At 47.1% G+C, this 15,693-nt stretch overlaps 1 protein-coding gene across 3 annotated transcripts in view; it reads right to left on the bottom strand.

Moving 5' to 3' along the window:
• Positions 1-11,165, bottom strand: part of NMNAT3 (nicotinamide nucleotide adenylyltransferase 3) — a 121,242-nt gene extending 110,077 nt beyond the window's left edge. The window contains exons 1-2 of one of the 3 annotated variants that reach the window (XM_077864949.1): positions 10,939-11,165; positions 10,699-10,769 (exon numbers count right to left, since the gene is read on the bottom strand). The gene's annotated coding sequence lies outside the window, so the exon portion shown is untranslated. The remainder of the gene's footprint in view (positions 1-10,698; positions 10,770-10,938) is intronic. The other 2 variants (XM_077864947.1, XM_077864946.1) reach the window with 2 other exon arrangements.
• Positions 11,166-15,693: the final 4,528 nt, after the last annotated feature.

The raw sequence follows: 15,693 nt of genomic DNA, 5'->3' as shown, positions 1-15,693 counted from the left end.
CTTAACTTTCCAATCAGGTAAATATGTCACCGACTCAAGAAAAATAAAAAGAGAAATTTAAAACAAAACAGAAAGCTGTGGCCTTCCAGGCAGTTCTCAAAGGAACAGTCAGACATATGTGGGGACTATGACAGGATGTATTTTCCAGCACAGCCACAATGTGACCTGCCTTCCATTAAGAGGTTGGTCTATGTTCCATCCCCCTGAAGCTGGGCAGGATGGTAAATAGGGCAAAAGTGACACCAGGAGACTTCTCAGGTTGGTCCCCTAGGATATCTATTCTTAGAATCCAGCTGCCATGCTGTGAGGAACGCAGGCTGCATGATGACGCATTCCAGCCAACAGCCTGGCCCAGGTCCCGGCCCCCCACCCCCACCCTGCTACCATCTAACTGCCACTGAATGAGAGATCCAGAGTGAGACCTGCCCAGCTGAATCCAGTCAACCCCTGGAACTGTGAGAGATGCTAATTAAATTAAAAGGGGACCCTTTTGTGTTGTGGGGCCTCTTCGCTTTTTGATTTTCCTGTTTTGTATTCCGTTTTATTTCTTCTGTTTTCTTTTAAGCCCCTAAACTTTGAGGAATAGCTCTTGGTTTGTGCCTTTGTCTTACACTTCATTTTCTAAGATGGAAGTCTTCGGACAAACTTACAACAGTTTACCTGTGACCCCAAGGAGGTAGCAGAAACAACCTGAGAGGGGCAAGTATTTGATTGGCCTGTGAAAACAGGAATCACCTAGAAAAAGTGAAAGATGCTGACTCTGGATGCCTATGGGAACCACAAGAGGCACCATTCAGCAGGCTGCCAGATACAAAGGTCTGGGCAGAGAGGGGGCATATGGAGATGGGGCTGCAGGAGGCACCTATGTAAAGGTGATGGATGAAATCATCCAGGTGGAGTGTATGGACATGTCAAGAGAAGGCCAAAGAGAGAACCCTGGGGCTCAAAAATGCCAGCAGAGGAAAGGCAGCAGGGAGAGAAATCAAAGAAGAAACAATCGTGCAGGAAGGAGGAAAATCCAAGAGAGAAGAGTTCAAGAGCTGAGCATGGTCAGAGTTATCAAATGTTGTACAGAAGATACATACAGGGAAAGCCCAGAAGACTTGGCAATGTGGAGGTCACTGGTAACCTACCACAGAGCAGCCCTCCTGAAGTGGGAGGGGAAAAAAAATTAAGCCTGCTATGCATTCCCATTAATACAAATCACTTCAACCGAACTTTATGCAACCAATCAGCAAATAATTTGGGGCTTCCTGTTTTATCTTCTGAGAAACACTGGAGGAAAAAATAAGAAGAAAGGAAAAACATCAAATGCTCAGGGTAGAAGAAAAGAGGGAGACAAACGTTGGCAAACTGAATAACCACCACCTGCATGGCAGAGACACAAGTAAAAAGGCACAGGGTGATCAACTGCCTCTTGCATTCATCCTTGTTTTGTTTTTGAGAGAGACTATGAAAGATTCCTTTGTTGGCCGTTCACAGCAATGGCAAGGATGAGCAAAAAAGTGAGCAAGAGCATGGAGACTGCACAGGCTTCACCCAGTGACCCAGTACTGACGAAGTGCCGTGGCTGCAAGGAGCGCCCTGCAGAGGAGGATGCAGGAGGATGCACTGAGTCATGTCTGGCATCCACACAGGACGCAGGAACAGGGCATGAGCACCAGGTGCTCACCAGCTCATCCTTTGCAGAATGCATGTTGAACCATAGCTGAACAGAAAATGGCCACATTTCTCTAAAACACTGGGATCTTGACTCTTTTCTCTACACATTCTAAAAAGCCTATAACTCAGAGCAAAGGGTTTAGCCACTAAACTCTACTGAGCCTGCGACATGAACAATCTTAAATCTCTTGGAATAAGGCCTTCATTTGTAGTGACAAATATGCCAAGAGAGTTAGTAATAATAAGTACATGAAAAATGTTTCTAGAATCTGCATTATGCCCCCAAATTTCTGGCACTATTCCTCCTCCATGCATAGAAACAAACAAACCAAGCATATAAAATGGATGGAGACCCACAAAACTTAAGAGTGAATTAAGTTGAAATGTCAGCATAACCATTTTGTAGGCCTCAGTTGTGAGTAGATATCTTGATGAAGAGCTCACTAAATCTTTAATGGAGGTGGAGTATTTCTACATAAATGCAATGACCACAAAACATCTGTCATAGTGCCTAAAGCCATAACTACAGAAATTCTCTCCCACCCTATGGTATTAGTGTCAGTATGGTGAATCCAGTATTAATATTAAAACACGGCACTGGAGATAGAATCATAGGTTGACAAACGAGTTTAAATGTGGTCTCCCAATGAGTTTTTCTTTTAAGATCATCTTCACGTAGTACTTGAGAAATAAGAGAAAAAAAAGTCAAGATACAACAGAGGTGGAAATATTGCCATGATAAAGATCAATCTTATTACACACTCAGGCCCTCTTCTAAACTGTGGAGTCTCAAAAAAAATAAAAATAAAAAAAATAAACTGTGGAGTCTCAAACTGTACAGCTGTGAACACTAGCATTCCACTAGTGTTAAATATTAATAGGCCATCCCAGTTCACAGGGATAAATATGGTAATGGTTTTCTTATTTAAAGATTTCCTCCCACAATTTTTCATAAACTTCTGGGGTTGGTTACCATTTAACGCAGTCTTCAATTTAGTATAAAGGGGTCTCTGATTTGGCACAGAATTACGAATCTGGTTATTTTCAGTTTAGAACATTGATAATGTTCGTGGTGCTTAGGGAAGAATGTCACAGCAGACCCTGTCAGTGCTGTGCCCTGAGCATTCAGGCCTGTCTTTTGTTGTGTTGTTGTTGTTTTAAGATTTTACTTATTTGAGAGAGAGTGTTGCATGGGAGCATGAGCAGGGGGGAGGGGCAGAGGGACAAGTAGACTCCCTGCTGAGTGGGGAGCCTGATGTCAGGACACTGAGATCATGAGCTGAGCTGAAGTCAGATGCTTAACTGACTGAGCCACCCAGAAGCCCCTCAGACCTCACTGTTTTAAGGCAAGCCAGCTTGACTTCCACGTGCTAGCATCTGCATCCCTTTGCTCTGATGCTTCACCTGGCAAATGGAAAGTTCCAGAAGCCCCAGAGAATTAACTCCACGTAAGGAGCAATACTCACCCAATGATGAACAGCAGTGGTGCTTATATATTCAGCCCCCACACCCCAGGACAGGCTAACTCTGGGACGGGTGTTCTACAATGGCTGCCAGAGATTCCTAGCAGATTCAAACTCCAATGGTCCACACCGGTGACCTGCTCAGCAATGTGCTCGCCTGGCTCATTTCCCTATTTTCTGCTAGTGCTTCATGGGATTTCCTCCCAAATCAATCACCAGACTCAAAGTCTTGTCTCAAATAACGACGCATGTTATGATGTGCCAATCTATAGCCGATTGAATGAGTTTGAGAACTGCTGCTTTAGGACCTACCATTGGCCCTTGCCAGTGCCAGGCAGAGAGGATACATGGGTTTAAGGCCAACTAAGGGGTAGTTGGTATTAAGAAAACAAAACCTAGTCCCAGAGGTACTGGAGTACCAGTGCCTGAGCAGGACAGGAAGCCACAATGACGCAGGGCTGCCCCAGATAACTGCTGACCTAAGAACTGCATGTGTGTTGAGGGCAGAGGTTGCTGAAACTTTGCCAACAAAACCCTCGAAGACTATAAACCCAAATCTCCTATCCCCATCCCACCAGTGAGGAGCAAGAATGAGGGAAGCTAGCAGAAGGACACGAAGCTACACATCAAGGAGGAGCAGCAGCCTTCTTCACCATAAAAACCCCTGAGAATCTGAATCTACAAGCCAGAGTGAGCACATCTGCAGGCCACTTAGCTAGTGGATCCAGAGTAGTCCTTTGCCCAGAGACATGGAGGCAGGGAGCCAACACTGACTTTAGAAATTTTTGATTGAAAGATTTAATCAAGAGAAGGCCATAAATAGAGTGCCCTTAAAACTGCAAACATAAAGGTCATTATTTAACTTGGCTTGTTTTAGGATTTTTTTTTTTTTTTTAAGATTTTGCTTATTTATTCATGAAAGACACAGAATGAGAGAGAGAGAGACAGAGACACAGGCAGAGGGAGAAGCAGGCTCCATGCAGGGAGCCCAACACAGGACTTGATCCCGGGTCTCCAGGATCACGCCCTGGGCTGAAGGTGGCACTAAACCACTGAGCCACCCAGGCTGCCCTTAGGATTTTTTTTTTTTTTTTTTTTTAAGGAGAGTCAAAATACAATATAGAAAGTTTGAAATGTGAAAAAAAGTTATCCCTAGTTCCTTGGTTCTAGAGCAATTCTTGGTTGCTCTGAGGTATCCTTGCAGACTGTTTTCCTGAATGTGTACTGATCTTCATAGTTTTAAGTACTACATAATATTCCATCAATCTGTAGTTTGACTATACTCTCCTATGCTCTGTATTCAGGTCACTTCTAAGTTTTTACCATTATAAATAATGATGCATCTTTACACAGTGGCTTTTTTCACTTTTCAAATTACTTTAAGACAGAATCCCAGAAGCCCACGGTTTGGTAGTATTTCAGGGACCCCTGAAACAGGCAGCCTTCCTCCTTGTATCATCTGCAGTGCTCTGATTGCTCATAAAATACAAAGTGGGTAAAACACTGGCATCCTTCTTCTCTCTCTCTCTCACACACACACACACACACACACACACACACAGGAAGACAAGGTTGACCGACAGCATTGTAAAAATTACATAGGAGGAGACCAGATGGGAGAAATGAAAAGCAAAGCAGTCTTTCATACTAAGCATAGGGTCCGTGCAATAAACACTCATTTCTGATCTTTCAAATGAACATTTGAAAGTGGAGAGTAATTTCAAGTTAGACTCCTACACACTAATTCACGTAACAGGCATTTTGCCCTAATAATCACCTGCTCACAGAGAGACTCCTAGCCTTTTAAAGCCTGCTCTTTACCTGGCCTGGTGCGATTCCCTTCCTGACACTGTCACTCACTCTCTCCCACGGGCAGCTCACCAGGCCCAAGTGGGGGTGAGTTCCATCACTTTTTTTCATCATTCTTTTCCCTCCTCACTTACAACGCTTTTCAGCGAGCAGACTGGCTGATAGCCTAGCTGCTGATGGCTGCGGTTAGGATGCAATTAGGCTGAATTGCGTTGGTCAGCCTTGGTCAGCCTTGCTCCACACTCCCTTCTCTGTCAAACACTGTGACGAGGTGGGAAGGACCAGCATCAAGGCACTAAACCCTTAGCGTCTGCCTTCAATAATTGTTAGCTGTGCTTCTGCAAGTCAGTTCCAACGCTCCTCCCTGGGCTGTGTCCTGCCTTGACAGTTCACTTCCATAGAAGGAAGCAAGGGAGGGGGACGGATGGAAGGTGGAAAGGCAGGAAGACTGGCTCTAATTTAAAACCATCTTAGGAGCTCTAAAAAGTTATGGGTTGACTGATAGACACATTTACTTCCCAGAACCTTTTTTCGTAAACACCTACCACTTAACGCACACTTCCAAAGGGGAATAAATACCGTCGCTGTGTGTCAGCCTCATGGGAGGGAGATTTCCAGAGCTGCTTCTTTCCTCCACGGCTCAGGGCCACGCGATTACAGCCCCGTTAAAGCTGCACCCTGAGAACACGGCAGTCACACCCACCAAGATTGGCCTTCTCAATTTGCGCACAGCAATGCTACTTTGCTCCCTTTGCTTCAGGGAAGATGGTAGCTCATCTCTTGTAATAAGGTCCACATCTGAGACTGGTGGGGATCGAAGATGTATTTTGTCGTCAGCTCTGGCCAGACAAAATAACTCTCTAATAATATTCAGTCATGAAGACAGAATGGTTCCTGAGGCTGTTTGGATCATGTCTTATTAATAACACGAAAACCTGCCTTTTGGTGTTATTTTCTCCTTGTTCTCATTGGAACTGAATGGGCGTGAAGGCAGGCATGGTGTCTCTCTGGAGGACTGCTGGTTCTTCATGAAAAATGGTGCTGGGGCACCCAGCTCTGCAGGGGTAGTCCTGCCCTCCTGGACAACAGCGGTCAGCTTTACACTGTCCTCTCGGTGGCAGGTCACTAGCTCCAACGTGATGGAATCTATGCTGGAACCTCACTGAGCCTGTGCACCCAGGGATATCGGAGAAAGTGAAAACAGGCTTTCAGACCGATCCTATCACTCAGAAGGGAGAGGGCTCCGGGACCCACCCCCCAGATTTACCCTCAGGCGAGCCGGATGCCTGTTTGCCACCACTACCCGGTAGATGTGTGAGGCTGAGGACTGCAGCATCCAATGAGATAACATCCAAGGAGAGGCTCTGTTAACTCCAAAGGGTTAAGTAAATTGAACATTAGCATTCTTCTGCCATTTTGAGGCTGAAGCTAAAGCATGATTACTTTTTAAAGTACACACCAGAATTTAGAGAAAAATACCATCCACCAGTCTTCAAAGGCATATAAATGAATGAGTATAAGCCTCCAACCAACCTTTATGGACATGCTTTATGCTGATACTGACCAGATTTCTGTACCTGTCCCACCTCTTCACATTCTTCTAGCACGCCAGGCTTCTCCTTTCTGACAGTTAATCCAGGTTATAACACGACGTCATGTGTTTATGTGCTTAATTCTACCTTTCTTAATAACCTGTCTTGTGATGTCTATGGGCCCCTGGAGGGCTGAGACTGTGTCACTTTGACTCAGCATTGTAATCCCCAGGACCCTGCCTAAAGGAAGGGAGGGAGAGGGAGGGAGGATCAAGGAGCCAGGCGCAGAGCTGGGTACCAGGAACACTTGGTCCAACAGCTATGGAAGTGCTCACAGCCCAGCAAAAAGCAAGTCCAGGTCAGCTGGAGAAGGGCATGCACAGCAGGGGTGCCCACTGCGACTGTGGGAAGGAAGGGCCAATTCAGAAAAGCTTCCCTGCAATAGGCTGTGTCTCTACAGCTGTTCCAAGGACTCCGGCTTTAGGGGCAGTTCTGGTCAGGGAGGCATGGCGATGCAGATCAGACCTACACTGGAGAGGAGGCCAGACCCAGAGATGCCACTCCTAGGGAGAAAGAACAGATAGTTCTTACTTCCAGAAGTCGCGGCCACCCTCATCCAAGGCACTTTCATCCAAAAACCCATCACGGAGAACCTTAGATTTCCCCAGATTCATACTAAAGACCGAACGAATGCCTTTCTATTCCTATTTCCTGGACTGAGGCTATGGGTCTGTGGGCATGTGAGAGAGACAACGATGAGGGAGCCATAAGCCCACTGTGCTTGGTTAAACACCACCATGCAGAAGTGCGCGGCTAAAACAGTGGGGTAGGAGCTGCCATCCCGAGGCCTGCCCTGAAAAGTGGGATCCGTCTGTCTTCACCAGGGAACTATGATAAACGAGCAAAGACAGACACTGGTCAGGACAATCCACTTTATTTAAGAGCTTCGACAGCTGAAAGTGGTTTTACATAGAGGCATGGAAGATTTATCTAGATGATAAAATACCTGAACTTGAAAGGCACATAAATTATCAATTTGCAGGGTTTTTTTCCTTTTAAGATTTCACATAGTCAAATGCTTTAAGTAATGAATGAAATGCACATAAAGTTGATTTCATTTCACAAGAGTTGTCTGGTTAGTGTCTGCAGAGAGTCTTTGCTTCTAGATGGGGTTGAGCTCCAAATCAAAGCCACCCATCTGTGTCTGTGGCCTTCTGTTTCCATATCTCAGTGGAGATCATTTGGAGGACTGATAAATATGATAATAATAACAGCAACTGTAACGGCCTGAGCACTCTCCATACGGCGGTCTGCACACTAGGACAGCACTTCATATTACAAGCATTACATAATACTCCTAACAGCCCCGGGAGTTCATACAATTGAGAGAGGACTTCAACTACTTCCCTCTGGGCCTCAAGCTCCCTAATTAGTTCTTTCCAGCTCATCTCTTAACTAGGCAAGAGACCCTGCAGGAAAGCATCCCTGATGGGAACTGAAACTACCCCCTCAAGCCATCCGGACTGCCCTGAGCCAGCAAGACCCCATGACGCACCCCAAGACACTGATCGACCTGACCTTTACTGCCCACCTGCCTGTACCCACCGACCTTTGTCCCACATTTTCCTTATATAAACCTGGGAGTGTTTTTGACACTTTGGCAACAATCTTTAAGATGTTAGTCTGCTGTCTCCTGGGTGTTGGCCTCACTGAAGTAAATTCCTTGTTTCATTACCAATGGTCCCTCTGCCTTGGGACTTTGTCCGCAGTGAGTAGCTGGAAGCTGGATCCCCCCCTCCCTTCCCAAGCCAGGTACTCGTGCATCTTTGTACCCCAGCTACACAATGATTCCCATTTTCCAGATGATGCAAAAGCTGAGCTTTAGAGTTTCTACGATTCACGTGAGGTCACACAAGCAATTTTATCAGACTCTAAAGCTGCAGTGTTCACCACAACACGGCAACATATATGAAAATACTTGGTCATGAGCAAGTACTTGAAAACACTAGCTCTTTTGCCTATCTTCACACTCCTTTCTTTTAATCAGCACACTTTTAACACCCAGAAGCTTGCCTCTCGGGTTTAGGTTCATCCATTCACCACTCATTCTGGGCCCAGTACTCCTCTGCAAGCAGGATTTACAGGATGGCATTCTCCAGCTCTAAGACCAGTCTCAGGCCATTACCACACCCCTAGGAAGGTCGAGGGCAGTATGACGCAGGGGCAGACCCTCACAGGGGACCCACACTGAGCTGTGGGGTAGAGATACAAACTGAACAAGACAATTTTAGATCTTTTTCACCCTGGTCCCCACCTCCTCCCATATATATCCCTTAGCTTTTGCCCTGTTTCTCTGGCCAGAGACCTCAAACTCCGGGCCTTCTGACAGTGTGGCTCCCCATAGGCCTTTTATCATGCAGAACATTCCTTTCTCCTCTGGGCCCAAGCTTTCCGGTAAAAGCAAGGCCACAGATAACCCACCCTCCTCAGCTAATCGCCCTGCACAGACCCTCAGAGCCACCTCCTCACCCCCAACCCCCACAGTCCTCCTGCCCTGTTTCACCAATTTTGGCCCAAAATAAGGAATAAGAACAATAGTATCTCAGTACCAACTTCCTACGTGTTAGGCACTGCTTGATGTATTTTAGGTACACTAACTCATTAAATCCCATAATCATCCTCTGACCTAGGCTCTATTATTATTCCTATTTTAGTTCATTTAGGGGAAGAGGGAGGGAGTTAATATTTCTTCAGGGCCAACTGTACACCAAGCACTGTTAAGCTTGCACAATCAGAGGATAGGTGACCTGCCCAGGGTCTGTCACAGAGATTTGAAGTAAGAAATAAGAATCTGGACCCAGGTCTGCAACTGTCTGGCCTATGGTTCCCCTTCCCTTCTCCATGGCTGGCACTGCCATGGTCTGCAAGAGGAAACAGAGTGGCTGCACCAAGACACGCTTCTGTTAACACCTGTCCTCTGTTTTTATTACCACTACCCCAAAAACTGTGCCAGACTCCTCTGTCAACTGTGTTCCCCCACTGTCTGGGCCTCCCAGCCAGTTTTCATGGAGCAAATCCTCAAGTCTACAGCAACTGTGTAAACAGAGCCTAAGAAATCTGGGATCCTTCAAGCCAATAAAATACACGAAGAGGTGGACACAAAGAAGGGACACTTCCCTGAAGTGTCCAACCCCTCCTAAATCCCTGGAGTTTCAAGATCTGAGGGGTTACTGCCTCTGGAGAGTTGCTTGGCCAGCTGTAGGGGGTGATACCACCAATGAAAATGAGCAAGCAACTGATGGTCGGAACATGAGCCTTATGTTCTGGGGGCTCGTGGAACTGGCAATAACAGATGAGGCTCTCTGGGAAATGGGTACCTGGCTGGAAGCAGAGGGGCACTCCCAGCAAGGCCAGTGGGTCGGAAGCCCTCCACCAGGCTCCCAGAGTACTGAGCCCACAAGCTGAAACTCAGTTTACTTCCCCTGGCCCATCCTCCATGTGCTCCAGGAGGGCAGGCCCATGGCAGATTTCTCTCTGAACTCTCAGAGCCAGTAGAAAGTGAGTACTAGTTAAATGCTTCCAGAATAAAGAGCCAAAGCGGGCATCATTTCAGGGAACAGAACAGGCTGTTTTGAGGGATTCTACTCAGACAAGAGAAGTAGACTCCAGGAGAGGGGAAGGGAGTCTGCTCAGAGGCAGGCACACACCTGAGTCCACGTCATCCTTCTCCATCCAGAAACGTTTTCACCTGTACTTCCCTTACTCACCCAGGGCACACCCCCTAAATCCTGTAAATTCAACACCTCAATCTTCTATGAATAGGCACCTCAATCTTCCTCCCCCTTTTGCAGGGCAGGAAGTTCAGGAACTGGCTTCCTCCTAGCTCTCTGCAGGCAGGCCCCACAGACCCTCCTTTCCTCAAACAAGCCACACTGTCTCCTAACAAAATGTGTTTACTCTGTGGTTCTGCACCCTGGACCTGCTGGACCCCCGCTGAAGTCTGCGCTCCAGCACCCTTCAGAGGTAGAGACCGCGGTTGGAGGCTGTCCGGCACCCTGCACTTTCTATCTACCCAGCTCTTAGCACAGTTCTAACCGCTTACACTGTGTGTGTAGACTATCTACCGGCTGTAGGTCTTTCCACTAGACTGGTGGGCTGCCCCGCCGAGGGCACCACGTCCGGACGCCCAGCACTTGGCCCGGTGGCGGGCACACGGGGCACACGAGGAGTACCTGCTGGCCACGTCCTTGCAAGTGCAGGCTGCCAGAGCGGGGAGGTGGGATCCGAGCTCGTGTCTGCCTGCCTGGGGTCAGAGCCAAAGGAGCAGTGGGCGCTCGGCTGACCTGCCCCGGAGCGTCCCGGCGTCCACCTGCCCCGGAGCGCTGCCGGGCTCCGCACCCCGCCGCCACCTGTCGCCCCCGCGCCCAGGTGTGGGCCGGCGCCCGCGGGGGCCAAGGCGGGCTGGGGCTTACCTGCGCGTGGCGGGGCTCCGCAGAGGCTCTCTGTGAGCCTCGGGGGACTGCCAGGGACTGGGGTACCTGCCGCGCCGAACCCCGGCTTCCGGAGGGCGGCGTGAGGCTGCGCCTGCTCCCGACGCAGCTCCGAGGCCCCGCCGCCGGGAGACCGGCCTGCCCCGCCCCCGCGCGCGCGGAGAGGGGGGCGGGCCTAAGGCGAACCTGACCCCGCGCTCCCGGGGCGCCCCGCCGTGGGCGGAGCCAGAGGAAACCAGCCCTGCGCCCCGCCCCCTGGGGGCGGTCCCTAAGGAGACTGGGACCTACGCCCCGCCCCTCTCGGGGGCGGTCCCTAAGGAAACCCTGCGCCCCGCCCCCTTGGGGGCGAGCTCTAAGGAAACCAGCCCTACGCCCCGCCCCCTTGTGGGCGGTCCCTAAGGAAACCAGCCTGAGCCCCGCCCCCTGGGGGGCGGTCCCTAAGGAGACTGGGCCCTACGCCCCGCCCCTCTCGGGGGCGGTCCCTAAGGAAACCAGCCCTACGCCCCGCCCCCTTGTGGGCGGTCCCTAAGGAGACCGGGCCCTACGCCCCGCCTCTTCTCTCCCAGCCCCGCCCGCCCTCCCCTTCCCGGCTCTCCCCCGGGGACCCTTTTGTGTTGTGGGGCCTCTTCGCTTTTTAATTTTCCTGCTTTGTATTCCATTTTATTTCTTCTTTCTATGTCCCTGTTCTTAAAAGATCGAATTAAAAGATAGAGCAAAGCAATGCATGAACACTCTTTACAAAATAAAGTTATCTAAATGTTCTTATAATGAAGGCAACAGGCCCTTCTCCCTTGCTCCCCACGCACAGTCTTTTATATCAGTTCCTCCGTTTAGCTCTTCTGGTGGTCACCCCCTTGTCGCTAAAAAAAAAATAAGCTTACATAGCGATTTCTTGATTTATCTATTGACTTTCTGCCATGTTAGATGAGGATTTACTTTCTTACTGTGCCCCTGCTTCCCTTCTCCTGACAAATTTACACCTCTATTCTTAAGTCTTGGCCTGGTGAGCTCTGAGACCTCGAGGCAGGAGGAGAGGAGGTTTTCTGGACCTACAGCCAATACAGTTGTGGGGGCAGGGAGAAGGGAAAGCTATTTTAGAAAGGCCTGCAGAATTAAGGCTTGCAAATGAACATTTATTTGGAAGGAGCAAAATCCTGAGACCTTGGAAACTCAGGGCTCTATCCACTGAGACCTTCTTTGATAATTTACTTCCTGAATTTGCTTCCCCAGTGTGGTGGGTCTTCTGCCCATGCAGAATCTTCCATAAAAAGCCCAACCCTCTCAGGGGTTATGAGGTGAAGGTCAAGATTCATCAGTTTCTGGCAATAGGATTTCTTAATGGAGTGAACTAGAGAGTGCAAAAAAGAGAGACGTCAAGGATGATGTCAAGGTTTTGTGATTGCTGCACAGCTTTTCCTAGCATCAGTGACAAGTTCTTAACCTTAGTAGGAAGAGTGTTTTATAAGCTGGCTCTGTGCCCCTCCCTGCCCCAGATCCTGGCAGTGCTCACATGAGGTTGGCTGGACCTGTTCACTGTCCTCACTCTAGGAGGGCTCATACTTATCCCTCTTGTAGCAGTTAGTCCCCGAGTAAATGCCCAGGTGAAGGGGCTTGGTTCCCCCTCCTCACTTAGATGGAAGAAACAGTGTCCCCACCCTCCCTGACACCACTTCTCACTTCAGAGTTCAGCCTTTCCCCTTCCTCTGCTCTTTCTTCTCTTCTGCTCACTCCCCTCTTTCCCTTATCTAGTTCCTGATGGTAGAGGACTTGGGAGTAACTCCAAATGAGGGCGTGAAATGTGGCTCTACACGGTGACCTTGGGCAAAGTCACTTTTCCAATTCAAGCCTGTCTTGTTCTCTGACATTGGAGGTAAGAATCTCTACCGCATTCAGTTTTAGGGGAGGATTAAGTGGCATAATACCCATGTGTACAGGATTTTGTTCATTTTTTAAAACTTTGTTTTTCTAACTCACAAATGTTAAATATTAAATTAAACTTATCGCATATGAAAATTAATTGCTCTTCTCTTTTTATTGCTTCTGGATTTTGCTCTTCTCTTTTTATTGCTTCTGGATTTTTTTTGCTTCTGTCATACTTAGAAATGCCGTTCCCACTCTAAGACTTTTTTTCTTAAGCTATCATTTGTTTATTTGACAGAAAGAGGGAGGAACAGCACAAGCAGGGAGAGTGGCAGGCAGAGGAAAAGGGAGAAGCAGACTCCCCCACTGACCAGAGCCCAATGTGGGGCTCCATCTTGGGACCCTGGGATCATGACCTGAGCTGAAGACAGATGCTTAACTGACCGAGCCACCCAGACACCCCTCTATTCTAAGATTTTTTTTCAAAAATTCAAGTAAAATTACCATTGGATGTCCTCTTCTTCATAACTCAGTTTGTCTTCCAGCAGAGTGGGAGGCTCATGAGAAAGGCTAGGGACTTCTAAGAATCTGTGTGTAGCATGTTGGTACCATAGGTTGGACTTAAATGAAGAGCTAAATCGGGGCGCCTGGCTGGCCCAGTCAGTGGGGTATGTGACTCCTGATCTTGGGGTCTTAAATTTGAGCCCTATGTTGGGTGTAGAGATTACTTAAAAACAAAAAACAAAAAACAAAAAACAAGGGGTAAGTCATGCTGAGTCTTGACCCTGGACAGAAAGAGCAAGAGGGACACTGGACAGTGCAAGGGACTCCTCTTTCCCTGGGGTAGGTAAGAAGTCTGTCTTGTAGACAGGAAATAGTGGCTCCTAGTGGTGGGAGGTAAGAACCTCACACAATAACCTCCCTTACCATAACCTAAGCGGAGAAGGAGCAGTAGATGAGAAATCCATTCTGGAGAAACAACTAATATATTAGAAGGGGGAATACATATCTGGATGAGAGTCGTGTCCTTTGGTTGGGGACATGAAGGGCTACTGCATTATGGATTTACTGGAGATAAAACTTTTGGTAAGTTTCATTTCTCCCAAATCCTATCACCATGATGGTTCAGGATGGAGGAGGATTTCACATAGAGGGTATCTCAGTTTGGGTTCTTTGGAAGCAGATCCTGAGACAAGGATTCAAGTATGAGTAGTTTATTTGGAAGATAGGGGAACACCAGTGAAAGAATGGAGAAGGATGAAGAATGGAGGGAAGAAAAGGCAATCCAGTAAAGGATGCATTGTTAAGCCAGCTACTAGATGGGAGCTTAATTCTGTAGGAAGACTCTAGACATTGTAAAGAGCATGCCACAGAATTATTCTATCCAAGAAAAGACTCTAGATGGGAGGTCTAATGGGAAAAAACTGTACGGACAGATCAGCTCATTTTTGAACATTTTTCAAATTATTTCCAGGCATAAAAATATGGTCAGCCAGTGAGATCAAGCTGCAACACTACATTTTCTTCCTATCACCTAACAATGGTGTTCGGGCAAAGTTTCAGTAGGAGAATTTTGGGCAGTGACCAATGTGCAGATGGTTGAGAGTCAGTGTCTCAGGCCTAGAATTGTGTCCTGAGGATATTCTGGAAAACCCGCTCTCAGACAGATCATGATAGGACTTCAGCTGGGTCACCCTCTGCATTTGGATGAGCCAATAATCTTGACTTCTGAACTCTCTCATAAGAAATGGCATACTTTGGCTGAGTAAAACTAACACGTAAAAAAAAGAGGCTGGTGGACTTTTAAAATGTCCAATGAGGGCAAACTTTTCAATCACTGTAAGTACTTCAGAAGATGGATGTTTTCTCACAGCAGAGAACAGATAATGCCAATGTCGAGTCTGTCTTATATGGCCTTTCAGACAGACTTCCATGAGAAAGCTGTCATTTTGTCAACCCTGGCTTCATTAGCCATACTTGCTATTGGACTAAAATGATCCTTTTAAAACATGAAACAGTTCCCCTGGCTCAAAAGCTCTCAGTGGCTTTTGCCACAATTAGGGTCAAATCCCAAGTGCTCCTCATTGGCCTCCAAGGCCCTCGTGAGATCTGCCTTGACAAGATCTTCTTGACATTGTCTCCTGACACTGACCCCTGGGTGTTCCTCGCCTCTAGTCTCCTTGGCTTTGCTGTTGTCCCTTGAACACATTGGGTCTGCAGTAGCCCCAGAGTTACTGTACTCCTGTTCTCATTAAAATACTACCTCCCTCAATTCTTAAGGGAATTTGCCGAATTCATCAGCTCTCTAATAGACCACTATCTCACTATCTAACAAACAAAAAACACTCCCATACTGTCCCATTCATAGCACTTATTATCTGTCACCGGAATAAGTTTTTGATTATTATGTGTGTAATAAATAAGTATAAGGTCCAAAAAGGGCTGACTCTTTATATATTTTGTTCCCTGATATATCCCCACACTTAGAGCAAACAGTACCTGATGCCTAGTAGGTACTTAATAAATATTTGTTAAATGAATCAATCAATTGAATTGAGTGAACAAAAAATATTTTAAAAAATCAATTAAATATATAGTTAAAAAATACTCCAGAATGTGGACTTTCAACTAACCCAGATTAGATTCCTCTCAGAGAATTGTTGGAGCAGAGTGAGAAAAAATAAAATGAAGTGGTTGAGACGCATTATATAATCAGATTCATAATTACAGATGAGTTTTGGACTGAGTACCTTTGCTACTTTGTCTTTGACACCATGTCTGTGCTAAATATTTAAGAAAAGGTTAATTTAAAGGCTACATACTCGTTTAAAAGTATGAAGAAGAAAAAAGAAAAAAGGTTCCCCTAGTCATTTTAAT

Source organism: Canis aureus, chromosome 22, assembly GCF_053574225.1.
Source record: "Canis aureus isolate CA01 chromosome 22, VMU_Caureus_v.1.0, whole genome shotgun sequence".
NCBI classification, from domain to species: Eukaryota; Metazoa; Chordata; class Mammalia; order Carnivora; family Canidae; genus Canis; species Canis aureus.
This window is presented reverse-complemented; position numbering and strand designations above follow the sequence as displayed.